Source organism: Coptis chinensis, chromosome 3 (assembly GCF_015680905.1).
Source record: "Coptis chinensis isolate HL-2020 chromosome 3, ASM1568090v1, whole genome shotgun sequence".
NCBI classification, from domain to species: Eukaryota; Viridiplantae; Streptophyta; class Magnoliopsida; order Ranunculales; family Ranunculaceae; genus Coptis; species Coptis chinensis.
The window spans coordinates 95,673,896-95,697,071 of record NC_141458.1 but is presented as its reverse complement, the minus strand read 5'-3'; the positions used below and the strand labels follow the sequence as shown (position 1 = coordinate 95,697,071).

General features: G+C 35.7%; 3 long non-coding RNA genes across 4 annotated transcripts; 2 read left to right on the top strand and 1 right to left on the bottom strand.

Moving 5' to 3' along the window:
• Nucleotides 1–3,260: 3,260 nt before the first annotated feature.
• LOC147511857 (uncharacterized) lies at nucleotides 3,261–6,945 on the bottom strand. Of its 2 annotated transcripts, XR_015219530.1 has the most exons (4): nucleotides 5,047–6,945; nucleotides 3,732–3,827; nucleotides 3,573–3,638; nucleotides 3,261–3,473 (listed from the first exon to the last, which is right to left on the bottom strand). It is a non-coding gene; the product is annotated as an uncharacterized LOC147511857 (long non-coding RNA). The 2 variants fall into 2 exon arrangements; XR_015219529.1 differs by having other exon boundaries at nucleotides 3,573–3,827.
• On the top strand, nucleotides 4,195–8,118 carry LOC147511856 (uncharacterized). The gene is made up of 2 exons (XR_015219528.1): nucleotides 4,195–4,795; nucleotides 6,939–8,118. It is a non-coding gene; the product is annotated as an uncharacterized LOC147511856 (long non-coding RNA).
• Nucleotides 8,119–15,305: 7,187 nt separating this feature from the next.
• LOC147511855 (uncharacterized) lies at nucleotides 15,306–16,135 on the top strand. The gene is made up of 3 exons (XR_015217087.1): nucleotides 15,306–15,540; nucleotides 15,694–15,712; nucleotides 15,795–16,135. It is a non-coding gene; the product is annotated as an uncharacterized LOC147511855 (long non-coding RNA).
• The last annotated feature ends 7,041 nt before the right edge of the window (nucleotides 16,136–23,176 follow it).

The following is a 23,176-nucleotide window of genomic DNA, read 5'->3' as shown; positions in this document are numbered from 1 at the left end:
AGCATTTTTTTTTTTTTTTAAAAAGAGAATATATAAGTTTTTCTGAGCTAGCCACACTGATAACCTTGTACGTGGTACCATCACATCTACATTAACCACTTATTTATAATTGGTGATGATGCATTATATATATTATTCACTGGATATGTATTTGACTGTTATCTTCCAGTGAATATTTATAATCGTCGACTTAGTATTTTTCCCTCTCTCCAGTTGCTAGTTGCCAAGGGGTTGGATTGGACATTTAATTTTCATTATATTTGTATAACCCAAGGCCACCCAATAAAATTATTTTAGACTACTTCAAATCGTGTGATGATTGTTGTAAACGTGGTGCTAATATCTTTGAACATGCCAGCTAATTTTCCTTATTGGGACTTGTCCTATTTGAAATACATTAACTTGTCCCCATCTAACTCAGTCAGTCATAGTCAATTTGGCCGTCATCTCGTGGTCAAGGCAGTTGAAATGTCTTTAATACTCTTTTTATTGAAAAATTACCAAATGACGGTGAGTTAGTCTGAGTGGGGGCGGGCAAGTCTAACTCCTTTTTCAAATGAGGGGGGCAAGTCAAAATGACATATTGGTTTTGAGAAAGAAAGAGACACATGTCGACATCTCGTCCTATCTAATTTAACGGTCACAAACATTTAATACATTAGACACTCGGAGTGTAGGTAGCAAGAAAAAATAATTAAAAAATAAATTTTAAGTTAGAAATTAGACATGCTCCCTCCCCCAGACTAACTCACCGTCATAGTCAACTGTCATTGACCGTCATTTCATGGTCAAGACAGTTGAAATGTCTTAAATACCCTTTTCATTGAAAAATTACCAAAATGACGGTGAGTTAGTCTGGGTAGGACCGGGCAAGTCTAATTCCTTTTTCAAATGAGGGGGGCAAGTCAAAATGGCATATTGGTTTTGAGAAAGAAAGAGACACGTGTCGACATCTCGTCCTATCTAATCTAACGGTCACAAACATTTAATATATTAGACACGTGTCGACAAGAAGGGGTGTAGGTAGCAAGAAAAAACTATTAAAAAATAAATTTGAAGTTATAAATTAGACATGCCCCCTCCGGTTATATGTGTTATTAGACATGCCCCCCAAATCACCATTACAATTTAATAATCTCCATTAATGAACTCAAGGTTTAGGGCTTAATTACCAATGAGTAATGTGAGTCGTTGGATGTGAGTAATTAGATTTTGACACGTGTCATGTACATCACTGTTATATGTGTTATTAGACATTCCCAAATCGCCATTACAATTGAATAATCTCCATTAATGAACTCAAGGTTTAGGGCTGAATTACTAATGAGTGATGTGAGTCGTTGGATGTGGGTAATTAGATTTTGACACGTGTCATGTACATTTTCTAGTTTAAAATGGTTACTTCGGGTTATTTTGACTTGCCCCAAGACTAACTCACCGTCATTTTAGTAATTTTTCAATGAAAATGGTATTTAAGACATTTCAACTGCGTTGACCACGAGATGATGGTCAATGACAGTTGACTATGACGGTGAGTTAGTCTGGGAGCAAGTCTAATTTCCCTAAATTTGGAGGGGGGGCAAGTCAAAATAACGATTTTCCTTAGTCCATAAATTAAACTTTGAAAGGGAAAATATGGATTACTAACATGGAGCAAGACACACACACTGCGTATTCGCGTATTTAAACGATGCTCCATATTAGCATTCCGTAAAGTGTTTTGGACGGAATCATTACGAAGGACCAAAGTTTTACATACTTGAATGTGTGGATTTTTGTTTTGTACAAAATAGAGTTTGTTTGCCATATTGTTAAGGGTTAACTAGTATTACCCCCACTAGATGAGTCAATTATGATTTTGCCCCACTAGATGGGAAATTAGAGTCTCCCCCAAATACACACAAAAAACACACAGTCAACTCAATTTGACTTTTGTTTTGTGTATATTTGGAAACGAGATCCTAATTAGCTCATCTAGTGGGGGGTAATACTAGTTAAACCTATTGTTAAACATGAAATTGTCCAATTTATCAAGTTAATCCTTTAATTGAAATTGAAAATGAACCTTAAAAGCTTGGGGGAGGGTCATTCTTAGGAATTTTCCGTTGTTGGCTCGGATCCCAGCAAGAGACTTATGGAGGCCCAGACTGTTGAATGAGTTTTCAACCGTCATCGACGCTATTGTTTGATTATTGACCAGAGCCAAAGGCCATGTAAGTCGAACACAGTTGAACCCCATTGATCTTATTCTGCTTGAAATCACGTCTACTGGTTGCCAGCTCAACCCCTCAGCAAGAACAGGTTGAAGGTGAGACGGCCAATTCACACACGCTAGCTTAACTCTCTTTCCATCCTTGTTTACTATCCATCTAGATTTGGTGAATAAAGGGTGAGCCAACGCTTGTTGTTGTAGTGCATCTGTACTGAGACATATAATAAGAATCCAAGGTAAAATGTTTAAGGAGAAGCGGTTCTTCATGGTTAAGGTGGTCCGACCTTTGCTTCAGAGTCCTGAAGTTGCTTGATTTTACAGAGCAATTTTGATTTGAGAAAAAGTTTATGGCTCCATTTTATTGATAAGTTGGTTGCACAACAATTTGGAGAACAGATTGGCTGAGGTTTATTTTGACCACAGATTAATCTTAGCAGTTGGTAACAAATATAGCAAGAGGAGCTTGTTTTAGATCAAAGATTGTTATATACTGTTAGGTCGTTAGGAACTACAGCACATCCTCGCCTTGTTTGAAGAACATCCACGATCATCCGCCCCCATAATAAACAAATTAGTACTACCTTCAGAAGTCTGTCTTTTTTCCAATGAAGCTCATTCTTTTGAAAAATCCCGAATTCATAGATTTAATCTGAAGTTTCGTGAGGGATTAGAGAAAGATTACATAGTTTTATGTATGGTATCGATGTATGATTTAGAGAAAGATAACAGAGTTTTATGTATATGGTTATCAATGTATGGAATTTCTTCATTAGTTCCTTCATTCCTAAGTATTAAGTAAGATAAAAATGAAAAAAGTTTTAACATTTGATCACATTGTAGCATTTTTCTAGATTTCGAGTATCTTATTAGAGCTGAATTTTCCCAGATAATCAAAATCATCTGCGATCCCTACATGTAATACGATTAAAGAACCAAATAATTAAACTAAAAATAGATTGCAACTTTAGTTGATTCTTCTAAAACAAATACATGCAATGTTTCAAATTCTACTAGAACTAACACAGGACATATTACAGAGCAGGCGGGCAAAAGCTAACGGTTAACGGTTATGGAAGCATAAATTTTGTACAATACAGTTACAGGCTTACAACTAATGCAATAATATAACTAAAATATTGGATACAAAAGAAAGATCTGTGTTTACCTGTAAATTTAGTAAGCTTGTGTGCGGCACTGATCACTCAGTATACATTAGACATCCATGATCCAGCCAGTGCAAGTTTTCAATTAAGAGATGCGACTTGCAATCAACCATGAAAAGAATGAGGGCAATATTCTAATAATTCTATATATGATTGTCACTTAAATAATTGTTTCAAATAAACAGTTCGAAGCTCACTTAAATATTCTCAGGCATTTAGACTGCCACGGTGCTACAGAGTACATAATTTCAACAAAAAAGGTCCTGTTATCAATGAAATGCATTTCAGAATTTGAGTAATAAAAATCAACATGACAACTTTTATATCGTTCATATAAACCCTTTCAAGTAAATTACCCTCTTCTAATCGATGTTCCCCTTTACAAATAGTAAACTCGTGCTTCTGGCCTTCTCCACCAACCATTGCTCGGAGCAAGTTTGCACAAAATTCATCTAAAAGACATACAACATTTTGGGCTTGATTCAAAATCTAATGACCAAATTCAATACACGTAGGAGAACAACATACATAACAAACACGTAAATTACTATAAATTTTATATATCATCAACGTAAGTGAATCACCCTCGAATACAATATGTTTCTAGACAATTTCGATCAGTCATTTAAACAAGCTTGGCCTTGGTTCAAAATATAATGGCTAAAAAGCATCTTTAGACTCCAGTTATAACAACCCTATTTTTTTAATTAAATAAATAAATATTTATAGCATGTATTTTATTAGTATTATTTGGACATGGGTTTAAGTGGGCTTTAGTTAGAAAAATAAAATAAAATAAGGGGGGATAAGTAGTAAAAGAGAAAAACGTGAGTAGAGATAGGGATAGGGGGTTATAACCACCGAATCTTTTTCCTTGTAGATAGGGGGAGGAGAAGAGGAAGTTGCGAGAGAAGTGAAGAAAAAGAAAGAGGGGAGAGAAGAAAGGTTGGTACTAGTACTGATAAAGAACTAGTTGAAGAAAAAGGGTGTTAACGTTAACATCAAAGATTAGCTATGTTGCAAGTTTTCTTAATGAAAGAACCTGAGCTGTCGGAGAAGCAGCTCACAAATAACAACCAGTTGCAAGAAGATGAGGAACAACAAGGTTCATCGCAATTCGAGGAACAGCAAAGACGTAAAAGGCAAGAACTCCAGAACCAGATTTTTAGCCTCCAGGTAATACTTCGTGATGCTAAGCAATGCTCATCTTGCAATATGGCAATCTCTCGAACTGCATATTGCAACAAGATGGTATGCGGAAACTGCACACAATGTTTTTGCTGGCAATGGAATAAGGCCATTAGTGATGATCACTTTAGGGAAAATGGATGTGACCAGATAGGAGAAACTCCGAAAAAAAGAGAACAAAAAGCCGCTAGTGGTTCAAAGGCACCCTTGTTCATTTTGTGCGGATGCAAAGGTGAGTATTTATTAGTTTAGTTAATTGTTTATTTTTATCGGAAAGCATTAACTTTTGGGACATTGGTGAAAGTACTAATCTAGAAGGTGGGTGCAAGTATTGTACCATGGTGATTTTCTTATGACTCTGTGGTGACATTCTTGTCTTGTCCACATGGTTCCAGATTGTTTCTCCCTAGACAGTTAAGTTATTAGCTCACCACATGTCCACATACAACTAGTTAGGCGTAAAAAATCAAATAATAGACTTACCTTTAGATCATCTCGGTGAAGCACAAAACTCCTTTAACAAGTGCAAAAGTAGGTGCCATATCCCATAGTGGTGACAAGTTGATATTCAGAGATGTCGCAAGAATGAAGTTCCATAGGGATGCCATGTATGGGGTGGGTAAACCACATACATCTGGTTTGCTAGTTCGCTTTGTGACAAATCAGTCTTTTATTGTCCACCAGCCTTATCCTTATCTCGCCAGTACGGACCGGTTCTTTTCACGTCTTTTGTTCCACCTTGGCGATAAAGAAATTCCTTGATCCAGGCTATTAAGTGTTTGCCAAGTATAATTTCTTACCAAGGAAACCTTATAGCATCTTTTATCCGACGCAGTGAGCCTCACTTAATTTGGATGAGTGACGGAAAGGATATGACCTCGACAATTCTATGCGTCAGATATTCTATTCGTCAGAAAACAGTTTTCTGCATAGGGTTTGATCACAAATTGCATAAAACTAGGGAGAGAGCTAGAGTTTTTGTAAAACATGAAAAGTTGAGTTTTATGAGTCTTCTTTCTAACTCAATTGGCCTCGTCCTATTCCGAGTCTTGTGGAGACAGAAAATAGTGCGGCAGAATTCAGTTTATGTGCACTGTGTTCGAGTCCAGTTTTCATATAGTTAGAGTATGAGTTAGTATTTTTGTAAAACATAAAAGAGTAAGTTCTGAGAGTCTTCTTTTCAATGCAAAAAGCCTTGTCACGTTTGGACACTTGTGGAAAGAGTTGTGGTCTCCGGAAAATAACGCGTCTGAATTCTAGTTTGTTGAAAATTGAGATTTTTACCGTTTTCAACCTAAGTTTTCTTTTAGATGGGCTGAGGTTGGGACTTCGAGTTCTACATGAAAAACTAAGTCTACCTACCCTAGTTTCTAAATAATAAAGTTGCGTGTCTTTTTGAGGAATGTAGGAAAACACTATAGTATTGACAAGTTTGCTAGAAAACCTACCGTGGTATCCTTTTATGTGCATGAACCTGTTTTGAGAAATATATCTAGTAATGAACTAAGAGTCTCTTAAACTTTTCTTGGGTGTTTATATAGTGTTTGTAGCCTACTTTTAGAATGTGGTTTTATTTGGAACCGACAGGGTTCATGAGATCGTTTTTGGATAATCGAAGTAGAGAAATATCCATTTTTTTAGCTTTTTGGACTTAAAGGTTCATAGTGTATCTCTGGGGATGAAACTTTATGTATATGATTGTGGGAGTATTTGAAATTTATTGTATGTGATTCTATATAGTATAAATTGTTGTTTTCTTTAAAGGCACATACAAGTATATTGATAAATTGGTTAAGAGCTACGTAAGGCTTGATTCTAATCTTGAAAGATTGGATACGTAGGCAGCCTTTTGTAAAGGTGCAGCCACCATATTATATATTATATATTAGTTTTAGTGATAACTATATGTGTACAATGTTAGTACTAAATTGGGTACGTGATACTGGTTGTTAAAAAAAAATGGTATTCATTGAAGGTGTCATGAATGACCTGTTGGTGTTATGATGGGTATTCCTTGAATGTGGCGAGAATTACCCAACATATTCATTGAATGTGTCATGAATGACCTGTTGGTGTTATGATGGGTATTTCTTGAATGTGGCGGGAATTACCCAAGGTATTCATTGAATGTGTCATGAATGACCTGTTGGTGTTATGATGGGTATTCCTTGAATGTGGCAGGAATGACCCAAGGTATTCATTGAATGTGTCATGAATGACCTGTTAGTGTAATGATAAGTGGTATTTCCAAATATGAAGGACAAACCATGTTTCATCAATTAGACTTCAATGTCTTAAATAAGGTTTGATTATGAATGAAAATTTGACTGGCTGAGATAAATCATTTTATTGTGATATCTAACTCTATTTTGCAGGAGGGTAAGATCTATTAATCTTTTCTGTAGGGACGTAAATATCATATCCTAAAACGACGTGATGGCTTAAAGGTAAGGTGTATCAAACTCATATTTAAATTAAGTTATTATATGTGTATTAAATAAGTGGAATGTAAGTGGTATTTATATTGTGAGTTAATTTGGAAAATGGGAATGATGGGTACGGTTATATGAGTTTCTTGGAAATGTATATTGGGATTGAAATCTTACTTGGGAAGAAACTACATGCCGTTTTGAGAAAACGGAACTAATTTGTCTTCCAAGTTGAAATGATTGAAATAGATTTTATTGGTGAATGACGAGTTGTTCTTTCGGTTTTAATTTGATCTCATTTTTCTATATCGTGTTTAGTAATGGGTTATTAGGGTTTCGTTTCATCCTGGGTTTTCAGAAGATGGAATAGGGTGAGGATAGTTCCCTATTTTAATTTTCTGGAAATTTGGGGTGTGACACCAGTATTTATAAAATACTAGCCATTTGGCCCGGCCTATGGCCGGACTTGCTACATAGATAGCTAATGACTCAAAAACCTAAAGTCCACTTGAATAAATAATATATGTATATTGATAGCTAATGATTCACTACTTATATATATATATATACTTTGTTTGATAGGTTTATGTTTTTCTAAATTTTTTTTTTAAGTATTATTGTCCTAAATAACAATTCTTATCATCCTCACCTAGGTTATTATTGTCCTAAATAACAATTCACTATCAAAATATAATGCAACAATCAAGGAATAGAACACTCAAAACATACTATATGTTTAAGCGATAACCGAATCATATTCATTGTGCACAATGGTCTCTCTATCTGCATACCATATGGTTGAAGGAATGAAATAGGCCAATTTTAGTACTAACACACTACCCGAAAACACTTAAATATATAATAATGGCTTGGGAAAAAACAAAGTAAATATAAAATAAAGCAATAGATAAGAAGACATATATACAGAAAGTCGATCCACTACCTATACACACAATTACTTCAAGCAACATACTGTTGTTCTCTTTTCGAATCCTTAATGCACAATGTCCCCCTAATAACAACACTGGAACGTGTTATCCAACATATTTGCATCTTGGGAATAATATAATCAGCTACCAAACATTGACACGCTCCCAATAGAACAAAAAGTAGGCAAATAACAAAAGTAAGAACTAAAAAGAGGGCTCAAATTGAATGAAACAAATTGTTTGAATACAAAATTTATCTATTTCACTAAAGTAACCTAGCATGTTTTGTCTTTGAAACTTTTGCTTAGGTGTTGTTTTTCTTGTTTGTTTTGTTCTAAATCTATATCCAAATCATTATTGTACCTCATATACTAAATGTGCAGGAGTTGCCCATATTTATAAAATAAGATACAATAAGTTAGTATTTTTTATGGGTGGAGTATCATTACAGGTTTGTAACTTCAGTTAATGACAATCTCTGCAGATATATTTGCTTCCCTCCAAATGTGGGTAATGCAAATAGTTTGCATCTTTTGTTGGATAAAATTCCATCGCCTGTAGCTTCCAAGGCACCGATTGTGTTTTGAAAGCATTGGCTGCAAAAGATTTGCATCCATTTCCGGGCTCCACCCATAATTTATAGCTATCCATGAGTCCTTTTCCCTAAAAAGGTGGTTTTCACCAGCATATCTAGAACTAATGCCCCAAGAATTAGACCTCATATTCATGTCGGGGAAATAGCTTAAGAGAGTTTTCTACATTTTGTTGTTTAATGGTGCATTAACCATAAGTATTTATCTTTACTTGTTGGGTTGTGGAAGGTAGTCAAGTTCCCTAAAAAAGGTGGTTTTTGGTGAGCATATCTAGAACTAATGCCCCCAAAATAGCAACACATTCAATACATTTTGTTTAATGATTTGTTGCAAATTTCCATGGCCTAGTCCTTTCCACACATAACCATAAGTATTTATCTTTACTTGTTGGGTTGTGGAAGGTAGTCAAGTTCCCCTGAAAAGGTGGTTTGGGATTAATTGAGCATATCTATGGAACTAATGCATCGGATTTAATTGAAGAACTAAAATGAAAAGACCTCATATTCATTGTAGTTGGTTTGGTCATGGAATGGTATGAATAAAAGAGCTAGTGTTTACCTGCTGCGAAAAATACATTTTGTTTAATGGTGCCAACTGATTTTGGGCTTCTTCCGATTTGATAAAAGATTAATTAGTGGTCAACTAATAAAACAAAACAAAACTTTGGGAGATTAGAACTAAAATGAAAAGAAAAACACCAAAGCATATCTTAACATGTGGAAATCAAGTCATGAACTTGGAACTGATGCTAGTGTCCCCTAAAACCCCACCAAAAAAGGACCTTGTGAAAATGCCCTCCCAAAGAAGGCGGCACAAGTTTTCACTGATTTTCGCTTTTCACCACACATAAACAAACTTAGATGAAAGATGATTAATGGAACCTAATAAAAAAACAAAACTTTTCTTGATCATGGAATCATTGCGGTACTTCCATGTTATTGTTTTCGGGATATATAAATAAGTTGTAGTTGGTTTCGTTAAGCAAAATCCCGATACCTTAGGGTGTATGTAGTAAATGTAGTAAATACCATTGCACCAAATGGCTATGCCCACCTGATTTTGGGCTTCTTCATTTCGATTTGATAAAGAGATTAATTAGTGAAAGAAACTTATCGTAATGGAACCTAATAAAACAAAACAAAACATCGGGATTTAATTGATTAGAACTAAAATGAAAAGAAAAACACCAAAAACACGTCTATTAAAATAAGTTGTAGTTGGTTTGTCTCATGGTACTATGGTATGAATAAAACGTATGCTAGTGTCCCCTAAATACCATGAGCTGCAAAGAAGATCTTGAAAAGAGCTTCCTCATTCGCAAAATACCCTCCTTAAATGAAGTCCCCTAAATACTCGACTCCTTTGAAATTTTGGTTTGGAAGAAGATGAACTTCTCCTTAAATGATATAAACACTTTGAAAGATCGCCAAGGTGGTCAATTTATCGAGAAATAAGCAAGGGTTAGATTGGACTACGTGATATAATATGTTCCATCTTTGTTGGTTTTCGGTCATCTTCTAGATAGTGAGCTCGATGTACTGATAGAGGAGGATGCAATTGGGACTCAATATGTAAAATTATCTTAATGAATACAAGTAAGGGTCTATCTAACCCTTGCTTATTTCTTAAAAAAAAGAGGTATGATGCATGATAGTTTACGAATTGACCCAAGAAACCATGAGTCGTGATCTTGGGAGATCCGAAAGTTTCAGACGCTAAATACACTTTTTAAAATGAAAGAGTTGGAAGAACAAAATGAAGTAAGAGTATACTGAGATCCCCACCTACAATACATGAAATGAGATATCTGTTAAGGGTAAAAGTTCATCAATGACGAGAAAAGACAATTTTCAACCAATTGAGAAGAACTTCAATGTCGGTAAAGCTTATTAAGATAATTATGTTTCCAAATAACAAAGTGGTCTTTTCAATTTTCAAGCGAGTTCACAATCTCTTTAATTCAGTCAAGAATTTACAATCTCTTTAATTCAACCCTAGAACTCATATACATATATAAGTACAAACTGCATTATTACAAAAGAAGAATGCATACCTGGTCTCTAATCTCTTCCCGACTTTGCGAATAAAAGCCTTAGATTCAAGTACAGGGAAATCAACCTCTTCAAATCCGAACAATCGAGAAACCTTAATTAACAAACAAATAAAAATCCATCAATATATGTAATGGAGTGGATTTCATATCTTGTACCCCTACTGTGTATAAACTTAAACTATGAAGTCATGATGATTATGTACGGGAAGAGGAATCTAGAAGTCGGGATCCCCGCCTCCTTGAGAATGGAATCAAAATGTTCCTATATCTTTGAAGAGTATTAGCACATATGCAACTGGCTTGGTAGGATTTTTCTTAGATCCAAGGTTGGCTCCTCGAGTTGATTATCTAATTTATTCAGATTCATCGTGTATAGTCTAATCGAGAAAAGAGTTTTACGGATCACTCTATTCAATTCTAGTTCATGGTGTAGAAGCTAGGACGGTTGAAAAGCCAAACTCCCCGTTAGTTTCCTAAAGTTCCACATTTTACCCTTAAAATCTTAGCTATTACTACTCCCATTTTTCCTAACGAATTTCCCTTAATATAGGCAATATTATGATACTAATTTGTGTGACTACAAACAGGTCCATGATCTTTGGTCACATGGTCCAAATGGGCGACCAAAATTTTGCCTTGGAGATATTTGGAAAAGGTGGACTTCATGAAAACTTACTACAGATGCTGTTGACTCAAAATATTATGTTGGATATGTATAGAGATTCAAGTACATCGCTCTGTTTCATCATATAGAGCACTCCACGCAAATGAAAGCTAGTTGATCCGGCTTCACCGACTTAGGACACAGGTTCGTGAAGAATTGAAGGTATATGCCTCGTGGCTCTTTAATACAGTTAGAAATACAGTTGCACATCTGTTACATCTTCTGAGAACTAGGACCATGAAGTAAAAACTAACATTTGACGAGCATTTGCTCTTGCTATTGTACTTGTGATCCATTCCGTTTAAAATCTCCACTTTGCTTCTAAAGGCATATGTTGCAGTACACTGCCTTTTTTATGTTTGCTTGTCTATCCTCCCCTATATGCTTCTGAGCATGTAAAATTAAGTCCATTTATGATTTAGTGAATTTTTAGTTTTTTTTTTCCCCTTCTCTGTTTACTGTGACAATAACAATTACATGTATATATAGAAATATCTTCTTTCTCGAGGCCAAGTAATCTGCGGACCCGATCGTGTTCACTCTGTTATGACCTTTGAAGTTTCAAACTTATTTAAGATCACAAACACGTAAAACAATAACAACTAACAAATTGCAAATCACTTATCGTGTAGATGTCTGAATAATTCATAAAAAAAATTAATCCCCTTGAGTTAGGTTGGAAAAGAAAGCACTTTTCTTGTACGCGGTAGTTTTTCATCATTAATTCTTTATCTTCTCCATTCTCTCTTCTCACCCGAAGGGCAAAATAAAGTATACTGAGCCCTCTTTGGGTTTACGTGTGTACCGGATATCGAATGAAGGTGCGGGTCTTCAACCCAATTTCATGATCGAAAAACCTCTCAATTATCTTGCCAAATTCTTGCCAAAACTTCTATAAGCGCAACTTGATAGCACATGATTGAGTGATTGGCGGCGTAATGTGCACTAAATTCTTTGCAATATTCAGCATCAACATCTACATGTGGAAGTAATTCCCATGTTGCATAACTGAGATTATAGCGCTCAACCCGTCACCTTGATATATGGTTTGAAACTCCATATTTTTCCTTTTCTTGCATCAGTTGGGAAATGGGAAGTCACATTCTTCTTACAATTAAGAAAGCTGGTTTACCTTCACTAAAAAAAAGAAAAAAAAAATGACAATGAAACAAATTATCAAAAATGCTTAACTGAACAAAGTAAAATTTACTGAAGGATCTTTTTCGGAATGACAACCCCACAGGACATTCTCTTGTGGACATATCGTCACCATTTTGAAATCATTACACGTGAATTAAAGCATGAAGTTCAGAGATTAGTGAATAGTTTGGCACTAAGAGAAACAAATTTCCATTGGCCAAGAGTCCTTCCTGATCCAACTTAAAAAATTAGGGGATTCACACTTTCGTTTTCTGTGATCGAAACTCTCACTATTCCTTGCTTGCAAGTATTGCAAATCCTCAGGTTTTCTATAAACTTGAGGTCTCTTATGGGAATAGTCTTGGAATACATGGTTAGAAGGATCAAACACTAGATATTCAGTGCTAGATACTTTGTTTACTTTCAAGTAACTGAAGCACTAAACTATGATAATAACAATTACAAATGATAATATTTTTTTAAAACAAAAAAAAATAGAAAAAAGAAGCACCTATTCTTAGACCTTTGACCCAATAATTTCATTATGCAAACAATGTGGAAAAAGAAAATTTGTTACTAATTTAAAACAAATTATAGTTTCCCATGTTTTATTGGGACTCTTTCAACTTGTTCCTTTAACAAACGACTTAAAACTTCGAGGTGAAAAACTGTCGACCCACATATTTCTGCTTTAACATTTATAGAGACATAGATTGAACAACTATATTGCAATGTTACTAAAGAACATTCACTATATTTATTGGCTTGAATACAAATACCAAACCTTTTTTTAAATATTGTATGATCCAAATTTTGGTCTAGTCCACATGCTTCCTACTAAGTGCAAATCATCATAACTTCACACTGTAAGGTACTCCTAGTAAGTCTTACTAAATAGAAGAACAAACGTTCTTATTTGTTAGCAAGTAATTGCTTGCAAACCTAAGTTTGGGCAGTCGAGGATATCATGGTTAAATTGTTCTTAAAAGTGCGAGCTATATGATTTGATAAACAGACAGACTAAATTATAGTAATAGAATTAATACCCCGATATTGTTGGCTCCCATAGCTTATGAACACCATAATCCACTGCCTACACAAACCAACCAAAAAACAAAATAAACAAATTATTTAATTAATTAATCATTTCAAATTCACACCATTATTGTCACTGGTTTTTATTTAAAACAATATGGATCTAATAGATCGAGTGAAGAAATATATCGAAGAAAAAGAGAATAGTAAAAAAGGAGATAGGTTTAAACATGAATAAAAAGGATTAGGAGATGAAAGGGACTTACGGGTGCTTGCAAAGCATTGGGCTATGAAGTGTGAGCGCATACTTGCAAGTTGATAGCTCCATTATAGAAGCAATCACAGCTCTAGGCTCCGAGCACACAAATCCTACCTGTGCATAAACACATGGAGGTCGATGGATTATACGTGTTTAGCGATTCATCAGAAAATTTAACTTAGAACTAAATGATAAAAATATTAGAGGATTCAAAAGTCAAGCTGATTTCTACATACCTTTCTCGAGGCCGATTGGTGAGATCACAACTTGTGCCATTAGTATACTGGTGCACATGGTACCTATATGAAATATGGAGGGCGATTAAATACTATTATCCAGGTTCGCTAACTTTGGTCACAATTACGTAAATCTACCTTTAAGAAACATCTTTTGAGCGAGGATCTTTCAGAGGCTTAGAAATAGCACTGGAGATTAAGTTGTAGAGATGAACTAATAAGTACCTCGTAGCAGCAGGCGAAGGAAGGAAGCGGCAGCACAATGCCATCCACGAAGCAAAGGCCCCAATGACCGTCTTGGTTGCTCACGTGTCTTGGATGAAGTACACCTTCGATTAGAAGTCACACCGTATATAATAACTACGAGCGATTGCAATCCGCTTAGTTATAGCGTGTGTGGACTCAGGCGAGACGATAGCAAATGTGCTCAATGTCACTGCAATGACAATAGTAGTAACAAAGAACCTTGCGGATCCAAGCACCCACCGGTCCCGAACCACGGTTAAAGAAGCACCCCTTGGACGATGCCGTGAGGCGGCATTCCAACAATCCAAAAGCGTCACCAAGAGTTGCCGGATACAATAAGTATTACAGTCACATATGATAGAGCTAGGAATGCTAACATGTCTTTGGAGAGTGAGTGGACCAAATAGGGGTAATGCAGCCCTACTACGGATTACCGCGCTAGTCGGTCGAAATGCCGAGCAAAGGCGTGACCTCAGTATGGATCGAGTTCGATCACTCATGGTTATTGCTGGCATTGTGTGGCTAGTCCTGAGATTGGTTTCGAGGCTTCTACTGAAGGAAGTTTCAGTAATGGAAGCATGGGGTTTGTACCTTTGTAGTAAGCCTGTAAGAGGGGAGGGGTGGTCCTACTTGCTTCTTTCCTTTCTATGGTCTTTGGCGTGGGATCCATAATATTATTATCATTATCATTATCATTATCATTAGGATTGTGGTTGTCATGTTACAAAGATAATAACCTAACTGTATTGAAGATGATGTAATATATACCTTTTTTTGCTAACTGATGTAATATATACCTGATGGTTGGCTATAAGACCATATAACTATATAAGTATTTAATGTTTCTTCTTAGGAAATTCACAAAAGTCCTTTAACAATCGTAGTAACACATATTGATAAGAAAAAATGAATCATTCATCCCTTATAAATCCAATCAACTGAACCAACTAAAACTCCTCACTTAATAATTCAGCCCTAACAGGAATGAAATATTCACAAAACTTCTTTTTTAATACACGCATATCATAAACAAACCCTTAGCATCGCCAATAAATTTCATACGAAAAATGCATCAACCAATATACTAATTAAATGAAAGAAGCATCTTTTTTTTTTACAGTAGATACAAACCTATGAAATTGAAGCTTGTTCCGGCCAATAACAACCTCTAGGTACTGAAGAAAATGGAAGCATGAAATTGAAGATTGTTTCGGCCATTGATAGCATTAGAGAGAGAAAGAGAGATTTTCCACAGGTTTTGCAAATGATATGCCTGGAAGCTTTAACTACAGCTATGACCCCATGAAAGAGTACTTGTAGTTCGTCAATAATTCAGAGTTTGCTGTTGATGGAGTGCTTACAGACTTCCCTCCGACTGCATCTGAGGCTATTGGTGAGTTGTGTCTATTAAACTCTTTTATTGTTTTGTTCTTTATATTTCTTGTAGAAATACTCAGTAGAAGCTTTTAGAAGTACCGTTACTCATATCATCTCATCTAATGTTTGCAACGGTTCTTGTCCTTCATCTTGCTTGGCACATAACCAGAAAATGTTGGCTGTAAGAGGTGACATACTTATTTTCAGCTCTTTTAGGAAACTAATTGAGTGGATAAGGGATCTCACTCTTATATTTATATGATTTTGTAGATCCCTTGGTCATATCCCACAATGGAGCAAGTGGAGTCTATGTAGCTTCCAGCGATCTCGCTTATCAGCAAGCAATCTGAGATGGTGCTGATGCAATAGATTGCTCAATCCAAATGTCAAAGCATGAAATTCCTTTTCTGTTTGGCTTCAGTAGATCTCATGGGTGACACAACTGCAGTGACTACTTTCATGGCCCGAGCTTCTTTGGTCCCTGAAATCCAATCAAAGACAGGAATATTTAATTTTCATTTGACCTAACGGCAAGCGAAATTCAAAGTTTAAAGCATAAGTTCATCCTCATCAATGGTATTTTGTATTTGAATGAATATATTCGTATCTCATCCAAACTTGTGTTTGATGCTTATACCTGTCTAGAATTATTTAAGATGCCGAAACGTAATTACTAGTGCTTGAGAAAATATCCTCAATGAAATGAAAAGTTAATGCTGATGGAAAAGTAATGTCTTGTCTTTTTTCTAAATCTGAAAATCATTAAGAGCTTTACATAACTAAGTACTCCAACCTAAATAAATCAAGCTCCTGTTTATGTAACTAAAATGAGAAAGATTATAACTAACCAAATACACATAATATGATCATAGATCACCTTCACGAACTCCTCCTACCATTAATCTTTTTGAGGAAGAATGTTCTCACACTCATTTTGGTATTTGTTTTTCCAGCAAAAATAGCAGTACCCTGAAAAACAATGGCAAGAAACCCAGCAAATAAGAACAATGGCAAACTCCTTACACTCGCTAAGTTTATGGTCCTTGCCAAAGCCTCCAAGTCAGTTGGAATTCTTATCAACATAGAGGTGCGTTCCTTTTATCTGTTTTTTCACATGTCTACTATAAACATCGTTCAATTAATTTGAGGGAGATAATTTGATTTGAAGAGAGAGAGAGTACCTGATTTAAGAACAGATTGTATAATTTCTTCAATGTGCGTTCTTTTTCTCCATATCTTCAGAGTTCGTCTTCTGATTCAATTAGAGAATGAAATGGGGTTAGTGGGAGCCAGAGAGATATAGTTGGAAGGAAAGAATCGCCTCTTGGATTTTCGATGCATCTTTTTTTTTGTGTATGAGAGAGACTTGAAACTTCAATAATGTTGGTAAGAAAGAGAGTTTGAAGAGATGATTTTTTTTTCTGAGTTGGGGGTGTTTTGTAGAATTGAAAAGAGAGTATGGAAAGAAGGGGTTTTGTTTTTTAGAAATCGGCAAAAAAAAGCATAGATTTGTTTTTTTAAGGCCGAATTATTGTAAAATCTGATGTGTCGGTCTTAGAGAGAAAAAGGGGGCTGACGTGGGTCACTGGGAACATTCTCAACTACTCAGTATTAATGGTCTTTGATAGGTAGCTGTAGAAAATTCTATTACTGGATCAAGATGATACGAAAGAAAGAAAAATGAAAAAAAAAGCCTAAGAAATCGGAATATGGAGAAGTCACTAGAATTCTAGAAAGTAACTTTTACTCACCATACCGCCCATGGAGAATTCACTCTGCCGATTTTTCTAGGTAGCTTGGCCGCAAACAAATTAAATTTTGAGTCCGAATTGGATAAGTACATGAAATGGATGTTGCTTAGATCGAAAGCAGAATTAATAGGAGTTCGAACAATATTAATGTTGAGAGACTTAATCATATGGATGCAGAGTACAGCAATATAATGATGAGAAACTAATCTGATGCATCAAAAGGACACCAACACATCTGGGAACCACAATAAATGTTTAGTCACCAATTGAGATGGAGATCAAACGGCCATTGGTAATTGATTGGAGAAGTGGATATGGTTTGGATCTCAGCTGAAAACAAGAGTTTACAATAGTTAATGAATTAGGACTCCGAAACCTATTCTAACTAGAACCTGTAGAAATGTCGACATTCACTACACCAGATTTTAAAAAAAAAGAAAAAGCTACCGACACTTTTGTTTTGTCTTTTTGTGAGCACGCCCACCACGTGTCGTTGAACTCCACCTAAGCGTCGGATCACATTATCACAACCCATAGAAAAAAAAACCCACATTATCCCAAAAAAATAACCTGTTTCGATCTCTCTCACCAAAATAAGAAAAAACCACTCTCAAAATCACTCTCAAAAACCACTCTCAAAATCTTCATAATATTTGACCGATCCTCAAATCGCTATCTTCAAATCTACAATCTCTTGGGTAATTTCAATTATTTCTTTATCAAATCTACAATCTCTTTATCGGATCTAAGCGATTTCGTTTTAGATTTTAACGCTTTTAAAGATTAATTCATATAATCTTTAAACATGTAATCGATTCAAATTAGTTAAACAGAGTAGTATTGTAATCGGGTTGAGAAATTAGTGATTCATTGATTTGTCACTGGTTTTGCAATTTTGCATACCAAATGAATGTTTTATAAATGGGATGGGTTTATTAGATCCGATTAGATAATGGAATTTATGTTAGTTTTGTAATTTGAGGATATTAATAATTTTTGAATTTGTTTATGTTTTGAAGGGTGATTGGAAATTTAGGCAAGAGTTATTTGTGATGGTTGCCACCGCCACAACCGCATTTTTCCTGTTATAAATTCCGTCTACATGAAGGGGATCGATAATTTGGAAACGAGGGGTATCAATTCTTCAAAACCAGGCTTCGTTGTGCGGTGGTTTGAAAGTTAAGGCTAATGCACAAGCCTCACCTAAAATTAATGGGACAATTACTTATCCACCAGCTAAGAATGAGGAGATGTCTATCATCGAGACCGGCTAGAACGTTTATTAATCAATTACGATTGGAGTGTTCTTTTCTTGCTATATAAATGATGTTTTGGCGGTGAGAATTAGTGGACACTTCTTGATTGGAAACCAAGGAGATCTGATATGCTTGTAGATCCTTTTGGTTTAGGGGAAGATAGTTCAGGATGGACTTGTTTTTCAACGAAATTTTTCGATTAGATCGTATGAGATAGGGGTTGATGGGACTACGTCTATAGAATCGATTTATGAACCATTTATAGGCAAGGAAAAAACAAAAACTTTTGTATAGCGTTGTATTCATGTGTATACTTTTGTTCTTCAGTATGTTTGATTTCTTACATGACTTTGGTATGTGCGAGGAAACAGACTCTTAATCATGCTAAGGCTGTGGGGGCTGCTAGGTGATGGCTTTGGTTCAACGGAAGCCATGACTAGTAGAAACTTGATTTGGGTGGTAGCTAAAATGCAGATTTTCGTGAATCGTTATCCTACTTGGTAAGCTTCTTCACTTCCTAGTATATTTCATTTGGCTCATTACATTTGATTACCTTTCATCCGCTTTATAGTCCTCAATTTTGATAGTTACAGGGGGTTCTTCTATAAATAAATACAAACTAAAGCATATTTTTCAATGTATTTGTTTTCTTTGGGGAAGTGGAAAATCATGGATATAGAAGTTCATACAATGTGGATGTCGGATCTTTATTTGGAACTTGTTATGGGTAGAGTAGAATCATTAAAATTACTAAAATATAACCTAAAAGACACATTTGGAATAGTCTGCTTTAAAACAATTGGTAATCGGTATTAATATATCTCAAAAGTTGTAAACGCATTTGAAGTCTAGGAGAACAATTTAATTTGGTCCTGTTGTTGAATTATTTGATCTTAGATAGTTAATTGCTTCAAATGAGTCCGGTATAATCACATATATCAGGGGGACCAACCAAGCCAAGATTATTTAGCTAATAACTATAGCTTGGTTTTCAATGCCTTTCTCTCAACAATTTGGGTTCTTTTGTAAACCGATATATGCCGTAGGGTACTTTATGCACCGTGAGGGAAGTTTTGATTTATGGAGGCAGTAGTGGTCCAAGATGAAAATTGGTAGTGGTCCACCTAAACCCGACTTGCTCTTGCAAAAAGAAAAGAAAAGATGGTACAAGTGGTTTCTTTCTCCCCCTTGTACATGATTGGATATTAGGTCACTTGACATCTTTTTGGAGGGTTTTGAGTTTTGCCTCTTCTCTTAAATGCACATATCACTTTTGCATGTTCATTGAAGAAATTTGGACAATAAAGATCAATACGTAATTTTGTCATGTTAAAATTCATTCTAAAGAAAAGAAGATGATCTGCTAATAACCGACTACCGTAATCTCTTGTGACGACAAGTCCGGCGATTTCAAATGACCAAGTTGCAGATGGGTTTACTAAGGTTCTTTCATTTCAAGTTTGTGAAGTTCAGATCCTGTCTTGGTGTTTCTTATATTTGCAATTTTGCATCATGGGGAGGGATGAGATATGATACAAATACATACGCTATGTTATTGTCTAGTATTTAGGCCAATTAAATGCATGACCATGTGTCCCTCTTTAGTTTAATGTGTTGACTCAGTTGTAGATCTCATTGTGAAAAGACCTATTTGCGTGGTTAAAGTAGTTAGTGTGTCTCGGTGTATGGGTTGGTACTAATTAAGATAGCGGGAGTGCCCACTATGCTTGTTCGGTTAATAGAAGTTCAGTTTGTAGAGAACTAAGTTTCTCTGTTATGTCGGACTATGCATGCATTTTGAAGATCTTTGATTAATAAATGTATTGTGTTGTTCTCCATTCTCATCTTTCTATTCCAACAATTTTGTGGTTTCATTTTCTTACTTTCCATATTAGTTGGCTTTATACAAAGTTGGAGTTCCTTGGCTTGCATGGACTTATAAATTCCTTGAGTTGATATGTTTTGATCAAAGATCAAACTATCATCTAGCTTTCCATTTTATGCGTAGTCACAAATATTATCAGTTACTCATTCAATTTTCTATTAACTTATGTAAACTATTCAGCAAATTGAGTGATGGCGTTGTTTTCAAAATATGTAGCAACCACAATCACGGAGCTTGTAGTGGATATGGTGAGCGACAATTTAAGAGACGGATCCGAGAAGATCTAGAAATTGAAGGATGAGTAAGTCCCAGTTACTTTGTTACGAGTCACATTGTTTTATTTTGCATCTATATCTTGGTTCCCGATACTGGCAAGACTGAAAATACCCGGACGCGTGCGGCTTTTAATGATTAACGCAGAAATTAAGAAGTGTGTTATGTTCTTCTATCCTCCTAGCCCTCTCTCTTTGGATAGCGACTTTCTGCTGGTCATCATATCCTTCAAATAAATGTTCAACATCTCCCCATGTGGTCTCGAAACGTTTCACCTTAGCAGGTCAAAAAAGGTCCAATTTGTTTTTACGCCTTGGACAATTATTGATAGATAGGAAGAAGGAGCACTCTAGAGTATATATACTTGCTTAGAATGACTAGTTATGGCCAAGTCTATATACTGCTTCTAGTTTAGCTTGTTTTTTTAATTTGAATATAATAGCATACAGTTTTTATGGTACGGAAGGTTTTGTTTCAATAAACGAGAGAAGGATGTAGAACTTCTTGGTTATATAGAAGTGTAGAGAAGATGAGTAAGCACCTTGTTTTCACTTTTGAGTAGAGAGAGAGAGAAGGAGAGTGATGATTACCCTTGTTACTAGAATGGTATTTGGAATGGGCCTTTATAATCACTTTTATTTGGGCTTGGGCCTTTAATCCATTAAGGTTTACGCTTACCCGATTCGCCACAATAATGTCATGGAGTAAGTCGGCAATGGTGGATCCAAAATCCAAATAGACAGATTACCTCTCTGTTTTATGTCTTTTGTTTTCTTTAAGATTGTCACTCTCTAAGACCGGCTCATGGCTGAAAAAGCAAAATACCGACTTTTCGGGTTGTAATAATCTTGTTCCAAGCTATTGCAACGTGCTTTTAATAGAGTCCGTTTTAAGCTGTAATTCTCATTTGTCGATGGACTTAATTAACAATTTTATTCATAATTTATTTGTTAAGCTTTCTTGTACATGTTTTTCCCTCGGTTGTACTACTTTGAAATGGCTCGCCACATTTATAATAGAGCATCTATGGAGTGGCAATTGAATCAAGATGGTGTCCGTCATCGTGGTGAATGGTGATGATGGTATCATTAGGACAGATGGTGGAGGTGGTTCATGGCCTTAAGAAGATGGTGAAATGTCAATGATAGTGGTGATGGTGGTACTGAAATATGAAAATGGTAGTACGGGATGTGCTATTGAAGGCGTTGGTTTAGCAACGATAGTGGTGGCGGAAAAGGAGTTCTTTAATATCTTGTCTTCTTTTTTATTTCGATGAGTACCACTTGAAACAATGTGTAATGTGGTGAACTTTGTTGAAGTTCAGACATATTGAACGGATAGGATAGTATCCTAATTTGGACTCGTGATATCCGAAAGTATTCATATCAACTAAGAATTGAAGTAACAATACTTGATTGCAATTTCATTATTAAAGAGACAAAACACGGATAGGATAGTATCCTAATTTGTCTATTACCGCACACTTCAAAAGGCACAAGTATCATTTTATTCTTGGGGTGCTATTAATGCTCTGAACTGTAGGGGCATTTTTTGCCCCGGCCTTTTTAAAAATAAATGAAAAAAAAAAAAAAAAAAAAGACACTTGTCAAGTGTGGTAGAAAAAAAAAGACTGCAAAAAAACGGGTCACCCTACGACTCCCAAAAGTGTCTTTTTTTAAGAAAAACGACATCCAAAAGTGTCTTTTTTTAACAGATATGGTGTAGTGATTACCACCCCAAATGTACGTCTATAAATATACGACCACCTTGTATTCTTTCTCACAAAAGCCTCTACAAGCTAGGTTTAACTTGAAGGCCGATTGAAGAAGAAGAAGTCAGAGTTATTTGCTACTCTAGTAAAAAAGTGATCTTTTGTTGTTTACAAGTAAAGATGATCCCCGTGGGATTTAGTTTTGTTCCTAATGATGTCGATCTCATATGTTACCTATGGGAGAAAGTCTATGGAGAAGGTCCACAAGGGATAATGAGGAACATCATTGTGGAACGTGATCTTTATGGAAGCGAATCGCCAAGTGAAATATTCAATGGGAATTCGGAAACGGAGTTATATTTTTTTACTGTTCTCAAGAAGAAATTTGATCATGGAGTGAGAATGGATAAAACCGTTGGTGCAAAAGGAACCTAGACGATGCAGAAGACTGGCAAATCAGAGGGAGGATGCAATATCCCGGCGATTTATGACCCTATAGATAACTCTGAAATAGGGTATCGGAAAAATCTGAGTTTTACCCGAAAAGGTGAGAAAGCAAGGATCGTGAATGGTAAGAAAGAAATTTGGGTAATGCATGAGTACACTTTGAAAGAATATCCACTTGATGCGAGGCGTATTGGCTCTTTGTAGGATCGCAAGGGAAGGAGCGATAAAGACACATCTTCAAGCTCATCCGGCTTGGTTTTGGAAAGGCTAGAGGAGGACTATGACCAAGCATATGAGCCAAAAGGAAGCGTGCGAGAACATCCTTGGAG